Source organism: Papio anubis, chromosome 11 (assembly GCF_008728515.1).
Source record: "Papio anubis isolate 15944 chromosome 11, Panubis1.0, whole genome shotgun sequence".
Lineage (NCBI taxonomy): Eukaryota > Metazoa > Chordata > Mammalia > Primates > Cercopithecidae > Papio > Papio anubis.
Window position 1 is genome coordinate 94953067 of NC_044986.1, and position 16966 is coordinate 94970032.

At 32.5% G+C, this 16966-nt stretch overlaps 1 protein-coding gene across 28 annotated transcripts in view; it reads right to left on the reverse strand.

Moving 5' to 3' along the window:
* Positions 1 to 16966, reverse strand: part of ZEB1 (zinc finger E-box binding homeobox 1) — a 190019-nt gene that overhangs the window by 129259 nt on the left and 43794 nt on the right. For 10 of the 28 annotated variants that reach the window (XM_017962672.2, XM_017962668.2, XM_017962671.2 and 7 more), the window contains exon 2: positions 10760 to 10915. The exons of 11 other annotated variants lie outside the window; for them this stretch is intronic. The gene's annotated coding sequence lies outside the window, so the exon portion shown is untranslated. Of the gene's footprint in view, positions 1 to 8964; positions 9127 to 10759; positions 10916 to 16966 lie in introns of all 28 variants that reach the window. 7 more of the 28 variants (XM_017962654.3, XM_017962655.3, XM_017962656.3 and 4 more) reach the window with 1 other exon arrangement.

Consider the following 16966-nt stretch of genomic DNA (forward strand, 5'->3'; position numbering starts at 1 on the left):
CTCTAAAAAAAAAAAAAAAAAAAAAGGCACTAATCTAGGTTACAGGAGTAGGATCTTATGATACTCTTCCTTTATACTTTTTATTGAATCCAATTTCCAGTTTTAATTCTCATGTGCCCTTAGAAACTACTCACTAATAAACTATCAGTGACTTATTCCAGTATATTCCTTTTACTAGTTCTTTCTACAACACTGTACAATAGAATTTTTGGCAATGGTAAAATTGTTCTATAGCTTCATTGTTCGAAAAGGTAAACATTAGCCATATATGACTACTGCCCATTTGGAATGTGGCTAGTGTGACTAAAGTACTGAATTTATATTTTTACCTAAACAGATATAAATTTAAATTGCACATCAGGCTACCATACTGAACAGTACCAGTGCAGTGCTAAAATGTTACATTATTGTCATGTAACCTTTTAAAAATTTAGCATTTTAAAAAAATCACTTATTTCCTTCAATTCTAACAGAAATATTTTAATTGTGACTATCACTTTCCATATGTACATCTAGTTATGTACATACTTGTAATCATGGCATATAAATTTACTATTTTATTTTCACTTATATCAAACATTTCTCCTTATTTCTGGAACTACACTATCTAAACTTGTGGCCACTAGTCCCATTTATCTATTTAAATTTAAATAATTAACATTAAATTAAAAATTCAGTTTCTCAGTTGCCTTAGCCACATTTTAAGGGCTCAGTAGCCACATGTGGCAAATGGCTACCATATCGGACAGTGCAATCATAGAATATTTCTATCACCACAAAGCTCTCCTGAACAGTGCTGTTCTATAGTCTCCAAAAATAATCATTTAAATGTAATATTTTATGTTGCTGTGCTATAATTAGTCTTTAAGCTGGGAATTTTATATATATATATGAGAGATTGATAATTAGCATAGTATTTCCTAATATGTTATTATGATATTTCTAAACATTATTGTGACTCTCAGCATGTATTCCTGCATTATTTCCCAAAAGGGTCCGTTAGCACTGCTTACTTGCAAATATTAGATTTCTCTTTTTAAAAATTGATGTCCTTTAATACAATGAAAAAAACCTCATATTTATTTATTATTCATATGTCTTTATTTTCATATTCTTAATCTGTCACATTCATTTCTCATTTATGTTTCAGAATCTTGATATCTAAACTTGCATATTTACAACAATATATAACTTATAGCCATTATCACTTTCCCTATAATTTTTAACGTAGTTTCCACAATTTTCTATTATCCTTTTAATCATAATATTTTGGTCCAACACAAATTTTTAATATTCAAGTATCATCTTCTGGGTGAGTTCTACTAATTCTTCAAATACGAGATGTAAAGGTATTCTCTCTGCTACCTTTTCTAATTCCTATGGATGATTTTTGTCTAATTAGTTTTGAGGTGTATCACTGAATAGTACTATCCAACACCATTCAACAAATATCCTTTAAGTGCCCCTCTCTTAGGAAAGAATATTTCGTCACACATTTAGTTATTATGTATGTTAACAGATGGGACAAATTTTGTATTCCTCATAGTCCTCCAGTAATCTATGTTTTACAAAATGAAAACAAGCTGATTTTTTCAGTATTCCTCTTAAGAAAACAGTTGTATTAATTCACGGAAGTATGAGTAGAAGAAAAGAATGAACGTAGATAGCATGTTCTACTCAAAAATTAAGAAAATAATTTGCTGGTCTATCACCTATTCAGGATTTCTTAACTCACAAAATGTTAAATGTTTGAAACTAGTAAAGGGGCTGGTTTCACATATGTATTGACATTGGCAGAAACCAAGGTGGCATGCAAGCAGAAGCAGAGAAACTGAGGTCTGAGTCAGCCACAGGGATTTGCATATGTCATGGGATGCAGGCCATGTCTCTTCACTCTCACTGGCCATGAAGTCAGGCTTCAAATGAAATTAACACCTTTTTTTTTTTTTTTTTTTTTTGAGACAGAGTCTCACTGTCGCCCAGTCTGGAGTGCAATGGCACAATCTCATCTCACTGCAACCCCTGCCACCTGGGGTCAAGTGACTCTTCTGTCTCAGCCTCCCGAGTAGCTGAAACTACAGGCGTGCACCACCTACACTCAGCTAATTTCTCTATTTTTAGTAGAGATAGGGTTTTACCATGTTGGCCAGGCCGGTCTTGAACTCCTGATCTCAATGATCTGACCTCCTTGGCCTCCCAAAGTGCTGGGATTACAAGCGTGAGCCACTGGGCCCAGCCAGAAAATTTATACTTAAATCTCCAAAGGACAGAGAGGTCTCTTCTGGAATCTGGGTAACACACCTATTCTTGCATCATTGTCACGGTTTTAGACACTCTTGCTTTAAAACCTTCTGATATTTAGTAGGACAAGACTTCTCATTACAGAATCACTATAAAATAAATCACTAGAAATTTTGGAAGTTAGAGATTCAACCCAAAAATCTGTAAATTACTTTTAGTCAAATAATTTGCCAATATTCTTGATTTAGAAACAGTTTCTCTCCTTTTATTTGAATCTTAAAATTGTTTCAAATACACTGGATGTTAACTTATTTTCCAAAGATCTAATATCTCCCTCAAATGTATTGCTAGATATTACATCTTGTTTGTTGCAGTTCAGAATGGGATATTTGGTACTTTATTCAATTTTTATTATTTAATAAATGATTTTAGAGCTGACTACTGTAGATTTTTCTAGGTAATCAATCATGTCATCTACAAATGAAATATTTTAGTTTTATTTCTTTTTCAGATTTTGTTCATTACAAGTATTAAATAAAAATGGGGTTAGTGATGATGGGTGGACAAATTAGTAACAAAAATGGTGATTGTTTTGTTCCTGAATTTAAGTTTATTACCATTCATTCTACAGCTTTGGTTAGATGATACTATTCAGCTTGTTGATTTAATGAAGTATCATGTTCTTTGAAGCTCAACTCATCATTCACAGTTAGTTCATCACAAAATAATGTATTTGACCAAATAAAACTGGGAAAAGGTCTCCAACTCCTATAGGACCAACACTGTATTTATGTTGACTACATAAAATTATCCTAATACTGACAATTTTCATTAAAATAAGAAAAGTCTTTATTCTGTGAAAGTCATCAGAGTCACATGTAAAATGGGAACTCAAGGTGCTATGTGGTCCCTGTAGTATCTCAAGTTAGCTTTGGAATATTACACTAGGTATTTAACAGATGATATTTAAGACACCAGGCTTCTTTCCAGTATACATTGTTTCAGGTATATCAAAAAGGTGTAATTTATGAAGGAAATTTCTTCTTATAGAAGAATTTCCACTAATACATGTGTAAGGGGTGGCAGATTTAAAAATTCATTCTCTTGCAAACCCTAATGACAGAATTGATTCAAAGAACAGTCAGTAACTTTTCCCACAGGAGAAAAGATTGGTAGAAAACTCTCAATAGAGAGATTGGGCTGGCACCACTGCCCAATTTTAGCATTCATAAAAGTATGACAAGCAGACATATGCTCCTTGATGTGATGCAGTATAAAGAAACAGTTCCATGTGTGAAGTATTCCTGCATGCCTTCCATCCTCAACACCTAAACCAAAGTCGAACCTGAAACTAATTAAGTCTTTCAAGCCAACTTTTAATTCACAGGAAATTCAGAGGCTACAGGAATAAGTTAGAAGCCAACAGAGAAATCCAGAATGGAGGATATTCTACAGGATAGTTTACCCAGTTTTGTCATTAACACATGAAAGGGAAAAGGGGAGGGAAGGAGGAAGGAGGGGGTTTGGGAGTGAGTGAGGTAGACAAATGGTGGGAAAGAAAAGACCTTTTAATTATACAGCAGTCCTAACAAACAAATGCTATACAGATCTTGGTTGGATTCTGAAAGAACAATCTAAACGTAAAAATGACATTTTTCAGTCAAAAGCAGAGAAATCGAATACAGAGAGAATATGAGGTGGTTAGTAGTTAATTGTTAATTTTTTGTTGGATGTGATAAAGGTATTGTGGTTATATAAGAAAAATTCCTTCTTTTAAAGAAATGCATATGAAAGAATGTAGGAGTGAAAAGACTTGAAGTCTGGGATCTACTTTAAAAATAGTCAAGGAAAAAGAAGACAGTAGATGAAGCAAGTGTGGCAAAATTTTGCTGATTGTTAACTCTAGGCCATGGGGTTTATTACACTAGTCTCTCAAGTGTATGTCTGAAATTTTTTACACTAAAGTTTTTTTTTTTTTTTTTTTAATTCAAGCCTTTGGAACATCATCTATTAAGCCAGATATATTCTAGTACAAGTAAAAATGGAATTACCTACCCTACTACATAACGAACATTCACAACCAATACAAAGCAAGGATGCAAAAGATATGATAGACTGCCCTGTGTGTGACTGGCACAGATTCACCCATGCTTTAAAAGATTCATCTTAAAATTAAATTTGACTTGCACATACTATTGCTGTGTGTTTGTAGAAAGAATACATATATATGTGTATATATATGTGTGTGTGTGTATATACATATATATGGGGGGGGAAGAATTTGCTAAGTTTCAGTCCAACAACACTTTAGGAAAGAGAATATCAGAAAACGAAATAATTTGTACCCTCAAAACAAACAAACAAAAGAGATGACAGTTTATGGGGTACATTGAACCAATACAAAGAAGGTTATTTTATGTTGATACCTTCCTACCTCCATTTCTCAACAAAAGCATGCTGCCTTCTGATTTTATTAAAGCATATTACTTGGGGATGCATTCTCACAAATTATCTCATGATTCAAATGAGTCCTTCTGTAACTAACTGATACTCCCTTCTCTAAAAGAGACCAACTGGTCTCAGCTATATAATAGGAGTGTAAACTGTTACAGCCTCACTGTGCTAAACATAAAATAACAGGGTATTTTATACTTAGTAGGTACTCAGGTATTTAAGTAAATGATAGGTATATGTATCAACAGAGATATTTGGATTTATACGCTCCTCTTAAAAATGTAAATGCATTTCTACTGGGTAAAGTACATGGTAGAAATACATTTGAACTAGAAAGACTTTCTTATACCCCTTATGTACCTACCACCTGCAGATCCACCACTGTTCTAGTGGTTATCATGTATCCCCTCTTATACAAAGTATGTTACAGAGTAAGATGGGATTGTCTATTTGTCACCTTATTTTCACAACAATTAGGTTATTTTTGTTGGTCCTTGACTTTACTTTTACCGAGTTAATGATTACTTAATGATATGTAAGATTTTTTTCCCCAATACACCACAGTAAGCAAATCCTCCCAGGAAAAAAAAAAGTTTTTCTTTATGCTAATTGAATTCTCTTATAAACTTCAGTCTTCTTTCATATCATTGCATGTTAATATTTAATATTATATATTTAACATTATATAATTATATCCTTTTCCTAAAAATGTTTGCATTCAAACTCCTTGCAAATATTTTAACATTTAAAATACAGTAATTCAAAACAGAGGTATTCTTAAATCTTCTACTAAGCCTATAAAGGGTATCTAGTTTAGCTCTCATATTTTATCTGAAAAATTATTCTAATTATGACTATGTTAGCATCTAGTAGTTCAATAATCACAGCAACTAACTTCTGATGAGTATGTATGTATGCATGTATGAGTATATACATACACATTTTTTACTCAATGTTCACTTGATGCTAAACCTATCAGAGCACAGACCTCCATGACACTAATACACAACTGGATAATACAGTGGTGCTTCAATGAGCAGATCACAAATACTCCCCCGCCTTTTGAGGAGTAGTGATTCAGTGAGAACATCTGGTAAAGCAGACGTGTGTATACATACATCCTATATATATGTATTATCCATACATCATATAATGTATATATTATATATATTTATATTATCTATTCATAATATATACATAGTATATATATGTATAATATATCTATCATGCTTGTTTTAGTTCCTTTCCCTTAAAATGCTACTCTGCTGTTTAATGAATTGGTAAATTATTCTGAGAACTCATGACACTATTTCAAGAACTAGAAATGCCCTCTAGTGTTGCCAACAGCAGAGTTTGTAATGACTGCTGTCATTATTCATTTATAAAAAGTTAATTCAAAGGTAAAAAAATTATTTAGTAAATGTTGAAACTTTATTTATAAAAGGAATTTTAATCAACAAGAAAATGTCTGAAAATGAGGCACACTAAAGGAATTTCATGTTTCCCTTGTGAAGTTAAAAAACATTACACTTGACATTAATGAAAAGATCATAGAATGATGCAGAAACACTAGATAATTTATGTGGGACTATCTGAGAAGCCTTGAAATAGTACATGTAAAACTCAATTTGAAGGCATTATACAAAATAATTTTTAGAACAGAATTCTTTTACTCAGTAAATTTGGAAATTAAAACAACCCTAATGAATTCCTTTCATTTGAATTTGGAAAAGGAATATTGGATGGCCATGTGTGTATACACACGACATACATAATAAGGGTACTGAGATGCTAAGATGGCCTCATAATTTTTACAGGTTTGTATATCTAAGATAACTCTGTTTATTAGTGGCACAGCAGGAACTAGGTCTCGGATTTTGTGCTTTAAGTATTCTTTACATGGCTCTTGTCTCCCTAGGGCCTAAGTAGAATGATAGCGTAATTCTTTTAGGCTACCATGACACTATATTAATAGCTAGTGGTTTTCAATAGACAACTGTTGACTGGTTACATTATAACTAACTGTGGTCATGGGAAACCATACTTGTATTGAAATAATTTTCTCTCATTCAGCATCTTAAAATGAAAACGAAAATTTCTGTATTGCAAAAAAAAAAAAAAAAAAAAAAAAAGGCACTAGGTTATAAAGTATCTCTAGATGGCATCTCTAGAAAGCCTTTGAGTGACTGCTGAAATTCAGCTACAGAGGTCCCAAAGCTTAGATGAGAATTTCACAGACTTTTTTTTTTGTTTAGCAGTAATAATAAAAGCTCTTTACATACCACTCTGAAATATATATTGTATGTATTTTAAGCACCATCTGCAATTATTTCAGTTGGCACAACTTTATGAATGAAGTAGGATATTTTCAAGATGAAGAAATTATCATTATTGTTATTATTAACTAAAACAACATTTGGAGCCCTTTCTATGTACTTTCCATATGCTACTCTTTTAGCATTTTTATATATCAAATAATATATTTTTTCACAAGATATATACTCTTATTATCCCCATTTTACAGGTAAGGAAACTGAAGCACAGTAGAGTTATGCAGCTTTCCTAAGATTGAAAAGCTGGTAAGTGTCAGAGTTAACACTCACACCCAACCAGTAAGACTCTGGAGCCCAACTTCTTAACTACTACAACTTGGTAGTTTTAAATGTAAAACTGCTCCATATAATTGTCTTAAATGACATTTATAATGTATATAATATGCATGACAGGCATTATGTGCTTGTTATGCTCATATTCACATTTCTTGGTATCTCAGAAACTTGCAGATCTTTCCACAGCAGTTTCTCATTTTAAATAAGCTATACAAATAATAAGACTTTTTCAGTCTCTACTAACTGTAAAGAAGGTCTAATTTTTACATCAAAATGAACAATCTCATTTCATGAGGAATATGAACGGATTAAAATTAATATACTACAGATCAATTTCAAGATATCCTTAAGAAAGGACCGCTTTGTTTTTATAATATCATAAGCCACTATGCTTTATTATAATTACTTGCTTAATGTCTATGTTCCGTGCAAGACCTATGGAATCACATCAGTCTTATTTATGACTATGCCATGCCTAGTGCAATGACTGACATATAGCAGGTTGTTGGTAAGAATGTGTTGAATAAATAAATGTGATTTGCTATTCTATCTGTTAAATTTACTTAAAATTTACTAAAAATTTACTTAAAAAATAATGATCTCACTATAAATAGTAGCTCAATATTTTTAGTAATACCTATTTCACATAAAGTTTTACATATTAATAATTATCAATATCATGATTTTACAAGCTGTAACATAAATTTCCTTTAAATAATCCTTGTGACTTATATCAGCAGGAACTCCTTCTTTGTAACTTCTTTGTAACTTCTGCCAAATTTTTAAGAATGGATGTAGAAAGACACCCCATTTTATTTTCTACATTTAAGAGGTTCTTTCTCATATTGAACTAAAACATTATTTTCCTTTCCATATCTTTAAACAGTAACTTTTATTTAAAATTTTCTCATTCAAACTTCCAATTCATTTCTTCTAACACCATTGTAATTCACATCTCCTTTCTTCTGACAGTAGAAACTCCCAAATTCAAAACAAAAGGCATTATACTCCAACATACACAGCCAATCAGACATTGATTGTTTCCTATATTGAGAAGTTATATAGTTAAAAACTGACGACTATTGGTAGAATTTTGTTTTAGAAAGAAGTTATTTCAAATTCATTTCAATAAAAGAAATGCTATGTATCATCCTCCATCTGCAATATTTACATAATTATGTGTTTTAAATATCTTTTTGGGGCTAAATACCAAATTCTTCACTGGGCATCGTAAGCCCATCAAAGCCACTTAAACAGAACCAAAAAGAGCTGTCAAAGAAAAATGAATATCACGTACATTTCGAGGCACGTTACCCAGGAAGGAGTATTTCTTCAAGACACTCTGGAAGGTATGGGAAGGACATCTTTCCCCTAGCACTGACAAGGGGGACTGCCTAGTTCTCTAAGTGGAGACCTTCAAATCAGAATACTTGAACTCAGGTTGGTGACTTTGAGTATATCCAGAAAAAAGCTAAATTTGTAAGTCACTGCAGAGATGAAGCGTAAACATTCAGATATCCAAATGCTCTTTGGATTTTATTTTCCAAAACGTAATCGACATGTATGCTTCTGCGTGTGTGTATATGAAAAACATAAATGTTACATTCCCTTCTTTAAAAAAGAGATAAAGTTGACTTGATTAAGGAAAAAAGTATACTACCTTTAAAAATGTCTGCATGTAACAATTTTAAGTTCAGTTGAGGAAATCAGTGTCCCTCTTCAGGGCATTCCTTCTTGAAATCCTATAAGAACTCTCCCATAAGTGAAATTCTCACATAAGCATGCTGCTTTGACAGGGCTTTGTTGTAAATTCTTAAGAAATCTAAGAAAATAGAATAGCAGCATAAAAATGTATTTCTCTATGGTTAGAATTTAGTCTTTCTAATGACTAGCTTAGCAGATATTAATAGAATTAACTTTAAAAGTTGAAAAGCAAGTTATCCATTCACTCTAATAAATAAATGTGTAGGTTCTATGCTTTATTTATACACTAACTTTATTGTTCCTACCCTTGTAGAAACTTATGCCATTTCACAGTATTGGTTCCAGTTGTGGTGTGTAATTATACCTACACTGTAATTACCATTGGCACCGGAAGTTCAGTAACAATTAGGGAATATCTGTTTTTAACCCCACCATTTTATTCTCAGCATCTACCTAAATGGATGACACATAGTAGACAGACTATACAAATATGAAGTACTAGACAGATGGACTAAAATATGAATGTTGCCATCTCAAGTACTTAGTTCACTGTAAACATTGGAATGATTACATAATGACAGATGCTGTGCTGGGTGCTTGTCACAAGAGCTCTTCCTGATATGTTTGTTATTAAGCTCTAGAAAGCAGCTAAGAACATGGCCAGATTCAATTAACATAATTTTGACATCTCTAATTGGGCATGAAAAATTACTCCAACTATGTGAATCGCAAAAATCACACATTTGACAATAGAATGGTTAATAGAATTATAATATATTATTAATATGCTAATCTTCATCAGCCATCATCTTGTTATCACAAAACTACTATGTCCATGGACACGCTGGAATAATCTCAGATAGACAACAATCTTAAAGATTTCAAACTTGCTAAGATCCTACCTCCATTCTTGTCCAAAGTTAACGTGACTAATCATGGATCTGATTGGACACAGACGTCCAAAAAAAGGGATATGCAGGAATCAAATATATTCAGGAGAAAAATATAAATTTAAGGTCATTTGAAGCATATGAAAAAGTAACCAAATTTAGAAATTATTTTCTCAGTGGGAGTATGTGTAAGGCAGGAGAGAGATGTCTGATTTTATCACCAAAATTTGATTCTGTACCATATTATGAACAGCTACTCGACTTTGTTTTGGGTATACAGTATAAACGTCTAATCTTACAAATTCAATAGTTTCCACCAAAGTATAGCAGCAATTACACACTTTCAAAGAATTACTGTTAAACTAAATGGATTTTGTCATATATTATACTTTTTTCTTTCCTATTTTACAATGAAAGTAAAAAACAAAACAGCATTCAACATACTACTGCAAAACTTGTCTACTTTAAGAAGCACTTATGAAACTGAACAGAAAAACTCAGTTTAGTATAAATTTTTTAAAAGTTAAACTTTAGTAAAGCAGTATTTGTAATACACTATCTTAAATAACTACAATAAAACTACAAAAATTGAATTTTTAAACCACACATGAACTATATAATTGGTTTTCCATACTTTTATACTATTTATAAACATTAAGTATGTAAAATCTCTTATCTATAAAACCATTCTTTGCATATATTTTATTAAAATATAAGTGACAGACATATAAAATTCAAACACTTGTCATTATGTCCTAGATTTTAAAAGTTCTAAAATTTTAATTCAAATATAATAAATTGGTAGGCTTTACACACAGACACACACACACACACACACAGAATTTAAATGAAAACTCTTACCATTGACTTCCTTTTGATAGTCACTCCAATAGTCTTTCTTGATAGTGCTTTCCTATATCAAGCAGACAGTAGCCAAATCACAAAATGACATTTGGATGATCATGTCTTCAGATGGGAGTTTTCGGCCAATTGCCAGTTGAGAATTTAAACTGAAAACTAAATTACCCAAACTTTATTAAGTTGTTCCCACACCCACCAACTGATAATAGCAATAATTCTAAACTGGAAAATAAAGTGAACATGATTTACCTCCTGTTCAAACAGTCCTAATATTATATTTGAGAAGACATGCTATATTAAAAGAATCCCATAAAATTCTAGTATCTTCTGAAAATGCTTTTAAGAAAATCTCAATCTCTCACCAAAAAGTTATCCCAATTATCCTATAACCCAAATTAATACATGATAAAGATGGTATTAGATGACATAATAAATTATGGAGTCACAAACCTAGGTTCTGTCAAGCACTGCCTTCACCTAAAAGCTAACTGTAATGTCTGGAAACACTCTGACAGTATCATCTATATTTATATTTATTAAATCATCAACTAATTGTAAAACTATATACTACAAGAAGTTAGAGGTTACACTTTAGTGTAACCCTGCCTGATCATGATACTTTTTGACAAAATTTATGGTTACCAACTTCTAATTATAGTACAAAAATGACTCAGCTCCTTTTCTGTTCCAATTTAGACTCTTTTTCTCTTGATTCTTACGGCTGCTCTTCATAGGGCCTGTCAATTATATATGATTTTCGACCATAGGCTTTATGATTATTGGGTTGTACAGTCTGTTTTGATCGTTCTTAAATATTAGACACATTAAATTATTCCCAAATGTTAAGATATATCTCAGTGCCCTAACATCATTTGTGCTCAGCTATAAGTTGGCTCATTTCAATAGTTATTATTGACAATTCAAGTCTTTAGCAAAAATACAATCAAATAAAGCTAAACTGAAAACACGAAGGAAAGAAAAACATGTCCTTATCTTCCTTAAAAATTGTTTCTGAATTTTAACTATAAAAGATCCAAAATTAAGTGTACATAACTAGACAGCTATGTAAGACTCAGTTGAGTTATAAACATTACACACATCTCAAATTCTCATATATTCTATGTGTAATCCTTCTCTCTCTCTTTCACATACATGTGCATGTGTACACATGCATGCGTATCTATCCAACCTATTCCTGATGTTTACCTATCAATAACCTGATACCAAGGCATTATATAAGATAATATAAAGTGAATAATCGGCTTATGATTAAGAAAAATGGACTTCAGAAACAAAGCCTAGAGCTTAAACTGTTGTGTCTTTTAGTTAATAACACCGACCCCCAGTTAGATATACTAGAAACAGCATTAGTCTATTCACTCCAATAATTTAAATCCAAAATTCTCAATAGCAATAACATTTGTAAACTATTCAGAGACTAACAAAGTTCTTTCCTGGGTGCTATGAGATACAAAGGAAAGGAGCTTATAACCTAAAACATGATGGGGGAGAGTGAGTGGTACATAAAGACACAGAAATGGATAGATTTCCAAGAAAGAAGCAAGCATATTGGGGCAGTTTAATAGTTTGAATAGGTTTATCACATGTGGAACTGATCTGAGAAGACTTTATAACAAGAAGCATTTTTAAAGCAGAAAATATATAACTACGTTTTTCTTATTTAGCCTAATGAAACCCACAAAGCAAACTGTGATTAATACGGAATACAGCTATGGAAGTATTCATGTCCTCACTCTGGAAGAAGACCAAAGGTAAATTCCTTAGTCAAATGAAATTACAGAACATAGAGATATCTCCTCCATCAACCCCACACCCCCCAAAATCAGGCCTTCAGTATTGCAGAAACAATTCTAAATTGTTTATTTCAACTCTTCCCAATGATTCCAATCATAATGGCTGTAATTTAATTTTAAATCAGGAGACATAATGAAAAGTCACTATCAGATTACAAAATCATGAATTAAAAACCACAGAATGATCCTCTTGGTGTGAATAACATTGCTGATAACATATCTACACAAGAAAGCTGGTTTCATATTCCAGCAGATGATGATCATGAAGTGACTTGTGTTTTTATATAATCTTAACTATATTCTACTCATCCATTATAAGAGTTTTACAATTTGGTCAGGCATGGAGGCTTATGCCTATAATCCCAACAGTTTGTGAGATCAAAGTGGGGAAAACTGCTTGAAACCAGGAGTTCAGACAAGCCTTGGCAACAAAGCAAGACCCAGTCTCTACAAAAAATTTTTTAAAAACAGTCTTGGAATTTAACACCACACACAATTTTACAAATAAAGAAACAGGTCCAGTCACGTGACATTATTTACTCAAAGTCACACAACTAGCTGGCAGCAAAATTAAAACCTCTGAAGAACCACAGATGCTCCTTTTACTACAATCAAAGAAAGAAACAGTTATACCTTAGAAAGAGACATAATTTTATTAGGAAAATTTCAACTTTTTAACCTACATACTCAGTTTCAAACATTCAGCATGTTAGCTCCAGAAATTGCAAAAATCAATTCATAAAGTTAGGGAAAGAAAGTTGTATGATTAATTTAAATTTTATACTTCTCTTTTTATACTATTAGCTTTAAGACACACACTCAGCGTTATATCCAACTCTTCAGACTAAGAATATGAGTTTTAAAAATACGCAAAATTTTAATCAAAATTCTCTCTAAAAAAGATAATTTCCTAGAATGTTCCATGGCATCACATCTATTTTTCTTTCACATCCTGGCACCCTTTTTCACTGGATTGGGTAACAAAGTAAGCCTGCCACATGGATAGCAGTAGAAACAGTCTTATCTTGACTGCTTCAGGTGACATAACTCATCCCAACTTTATATAAATGAGCAGCAAGAGAAGTTCAGAAAATTTGTAAACAGGATATATAAGAAGAAATATCTGCAAATCACACATTTAACAAGGGGTTAATATCTAAAATATTTAAGTAACTCAAACAACTCAATAACAAAGTAACAAATCGCCCAATTTTTAAAAATGAGCAAAGAACCTGAACAGACATTTCTCAGAAGACACATGAGTAGCCAACTGGTGCAAGAAAAAATGCTCAGCATCACTAATTACTAGAGAATTACAAATTAAAACCACAATGGAATATTACTTTACACCTGTTACAGTAGCTTTTATTAAAAAGATGAAAGGTAAATGTTGGACAGGGTGTGGAGAAAAGATAACTCTTACAAGTACATTGTTGGTGGGAATGCAAATTAGTTCAGCCATTATGGAAAATAGTATGGAGGTTTCCCCCAAAAAACTAAAAATAGAACTACTGTATGATCCAGTGATCCCAATTCTGGTTATATATCCAAAGGAACTGGAGTCAATATGTCAAAGCGATATCTGCACTCCTATGTTCATTGTTGCATTATTTACAAGAGCCAGGATATGGAAACACCTAGGTGTGTATCAATGGATGAAATCAAGAAAACGGGGTACATAAACACAACAGAATACTATTCAGCATTTAAAAAGGGGAAAATTCTGTCATTTGCAACAACATGGATGAATCTGGAGGATATTATGCTAAGTGAAATAAGTCAGGCAGAGAAAGACAAATACCGTATGTGTGGAATCTAATAAGGCTAAATTCATAGAATTCGGCAGAGAATAGAACAATGGTTACCAGAGGCTAGGGTAGGAGGGTGGTGGGGGAAGTTGATCAGGGGGTACAAAGTTTCAGATAGAGAGGAAGAATAAGTTTGAGATCTATTGCGTAGCAAGTTGACAAGAGTCAATAATAATGTATTAAGTATTTCAAAATAATAAAGTAAATTTCAAATGTCTCACTATAAAATATTACAGGTGAGGTGACAGATATGTTAATTAGCATAAGCACATCACATTGTACACATATATCAAAACATCACAGTGTACCCCATGAATGTATGCAATTATGATTGGTCAATCAAAAATATTAATTTTACAAGAAAAATAAACAGGAGATTAAAAAAAGAAATAGTTGGAACACTTTAGATTTAGTTGTAAAGATATGTCCTCCACTAACTCAATTTAGATTCCATTGTCTATTCAGAATCAGAACTTACAAGATGTTTCTAGTAAAGCACAACATGCTTGTTTGTTCAACTGGTTTCAAAAGTCAAAGCACTTACTAGGCAACACCTAAAATCATTCATCAAAACTATTTTGGACAGGCAGTGATGTTAAACAAATTACTTCCACCATACTACCACCACAGTCACCTCTTTCACTACCTACTCCACTTCCCATAGTCTATGAACTAAAAGGGTATAAAATATTCTTATCATTTATTATTAAAAAGATAAATATTTTAGCATATAAAACCAAGAATTATGCTACTAAAACAGACAATATATGCTTAATGAGTTTTACTTGAATTACATTAGATCACAAAGTAACATCTCAATACACACACAAATATTCAGAAAAAATTTAAAAAACAACACAACAAAAAATAATACAAATAAAAATCAATATAACAGCGATTTACATAGCATTTATATTATATCAGTTATTATAAGTAAGCTAGAGATGATTTAACGTACACAAGAGGATGGGTGGGTGCAGTGGCTCATGCCTGTAATCCCAACACTTTGAGAGGCCAAGGTGGGAAGATCGCTTGAGCCCAGGAGTTTAAGACTAGCCTGGGCGACACAATGAAACTCTATCTGTACAAAAAAGTTCAAAAGTTAGCTGGGCATGGTGGTGCGTGCCTGTGGTCCCAGCTACTTGGGAGGCTGAAGTGGGAGGATTGAGCCCAGGAGGTCAAGGCTGCAGTGAGCCATGATTGTACCAGCGCACGCACTCAAGACTGCATGACAGAGCAAGACCATGTCTCAATAAATAAATAAATAAATAAAGTACATGAGAGGATATGCATAGGTTATATGCAAATACTATGGCACAGTATTTGGATTTTGGTATCTGAGGGTGTCCCGGCACCAACCACCTGAGGATACTGAGGGATGACTATATATATATATATAAAATGTATTTTAGAAAGTGTAATTATTTAAAAAGTTTCCTCAATGTTCTAAGTTTTTGGGTGCATGCCTACTTTTTCACCAAGAATTGTGACAGGTTTCCTAAAAGCAAGAGCAAGTATCTATATTTAGGTCTAGTTGTTAAAGTATTCTATATAGAGTTGGCATATTGCTATTTCAACTTATATAAGAACCAGTTTACATTCATATTATTCACATTACTTAAAGCAATCCTTTAGAAAGTGAGTTTAAAAACTATCAACCAAAAAAATATGCCTCATCCTTTTCATGAATTCTTGACGTATTTATAAGAAAGTTGTTTTGGTGACAACTTACTTAATTTATATCTGCCTCAGTTTCTCCATTTGTATAATGAAGATAATAGCATATTACTACATAGGCTTGCTGTGAACATTAGGTTAATAGCTGCAAACTGCCTAGAAAAGTGCAGTAAGTACATCATAAGCCTTCAAAAGCACAGCTATTACAATTATCATCATCATCATCACTACCATTATCACTACTACCACCACCTTCATAAGCATCTCAACTGATTCTTAGTAAAAGTGTAGAGTCTTAGGCCACACTCCTAGAGATTCTAATTCAGTATCACACCAAAGTTCGAGAATATTGTGTTAAAGAGAAAGGGGAATAAATAGCCAAGACACTACATATACCAATATCATCTTATAAATATACTAACGGGAAGCAAAATACTTTAAAACAGAAAAGGCTTGTTTTAAAAGTCCAGTAACACCTTTACTTCCTCCTCCAAAATACACACAACTTATCCCCAAAGCCAGTGGTTGCTTTCCGATGACCCTACTACTCAAGAGTAGATAGGATACAGAAATAAGTAAGAGACCTGGGCTCAACAAAGAGTTGAAGAAGCTTATACACTTCATTACTTCTTGGATAGAGAATAGCTAGCAATTTCGCACAAAAAAATTTGTGAGTAGGTCAATTATCAAATATTTGAGCACTAACTGTATGTGGAACACTAAAGGGGACTGAACTATAAGACATTAAACTTTCCTGGAATCTCATTGGGAAAATAACCTCCCACTTTCTTCCAAGGATCACTGAAGTCTTGCTCCAGCTTATAAGCTGGGAACTCAGAGAAGAGATTTTAGTTAGGGTCGATAGGAAGGCTTCATAGAAGAAAAAGATCTTTGCTAGACCTCATAAT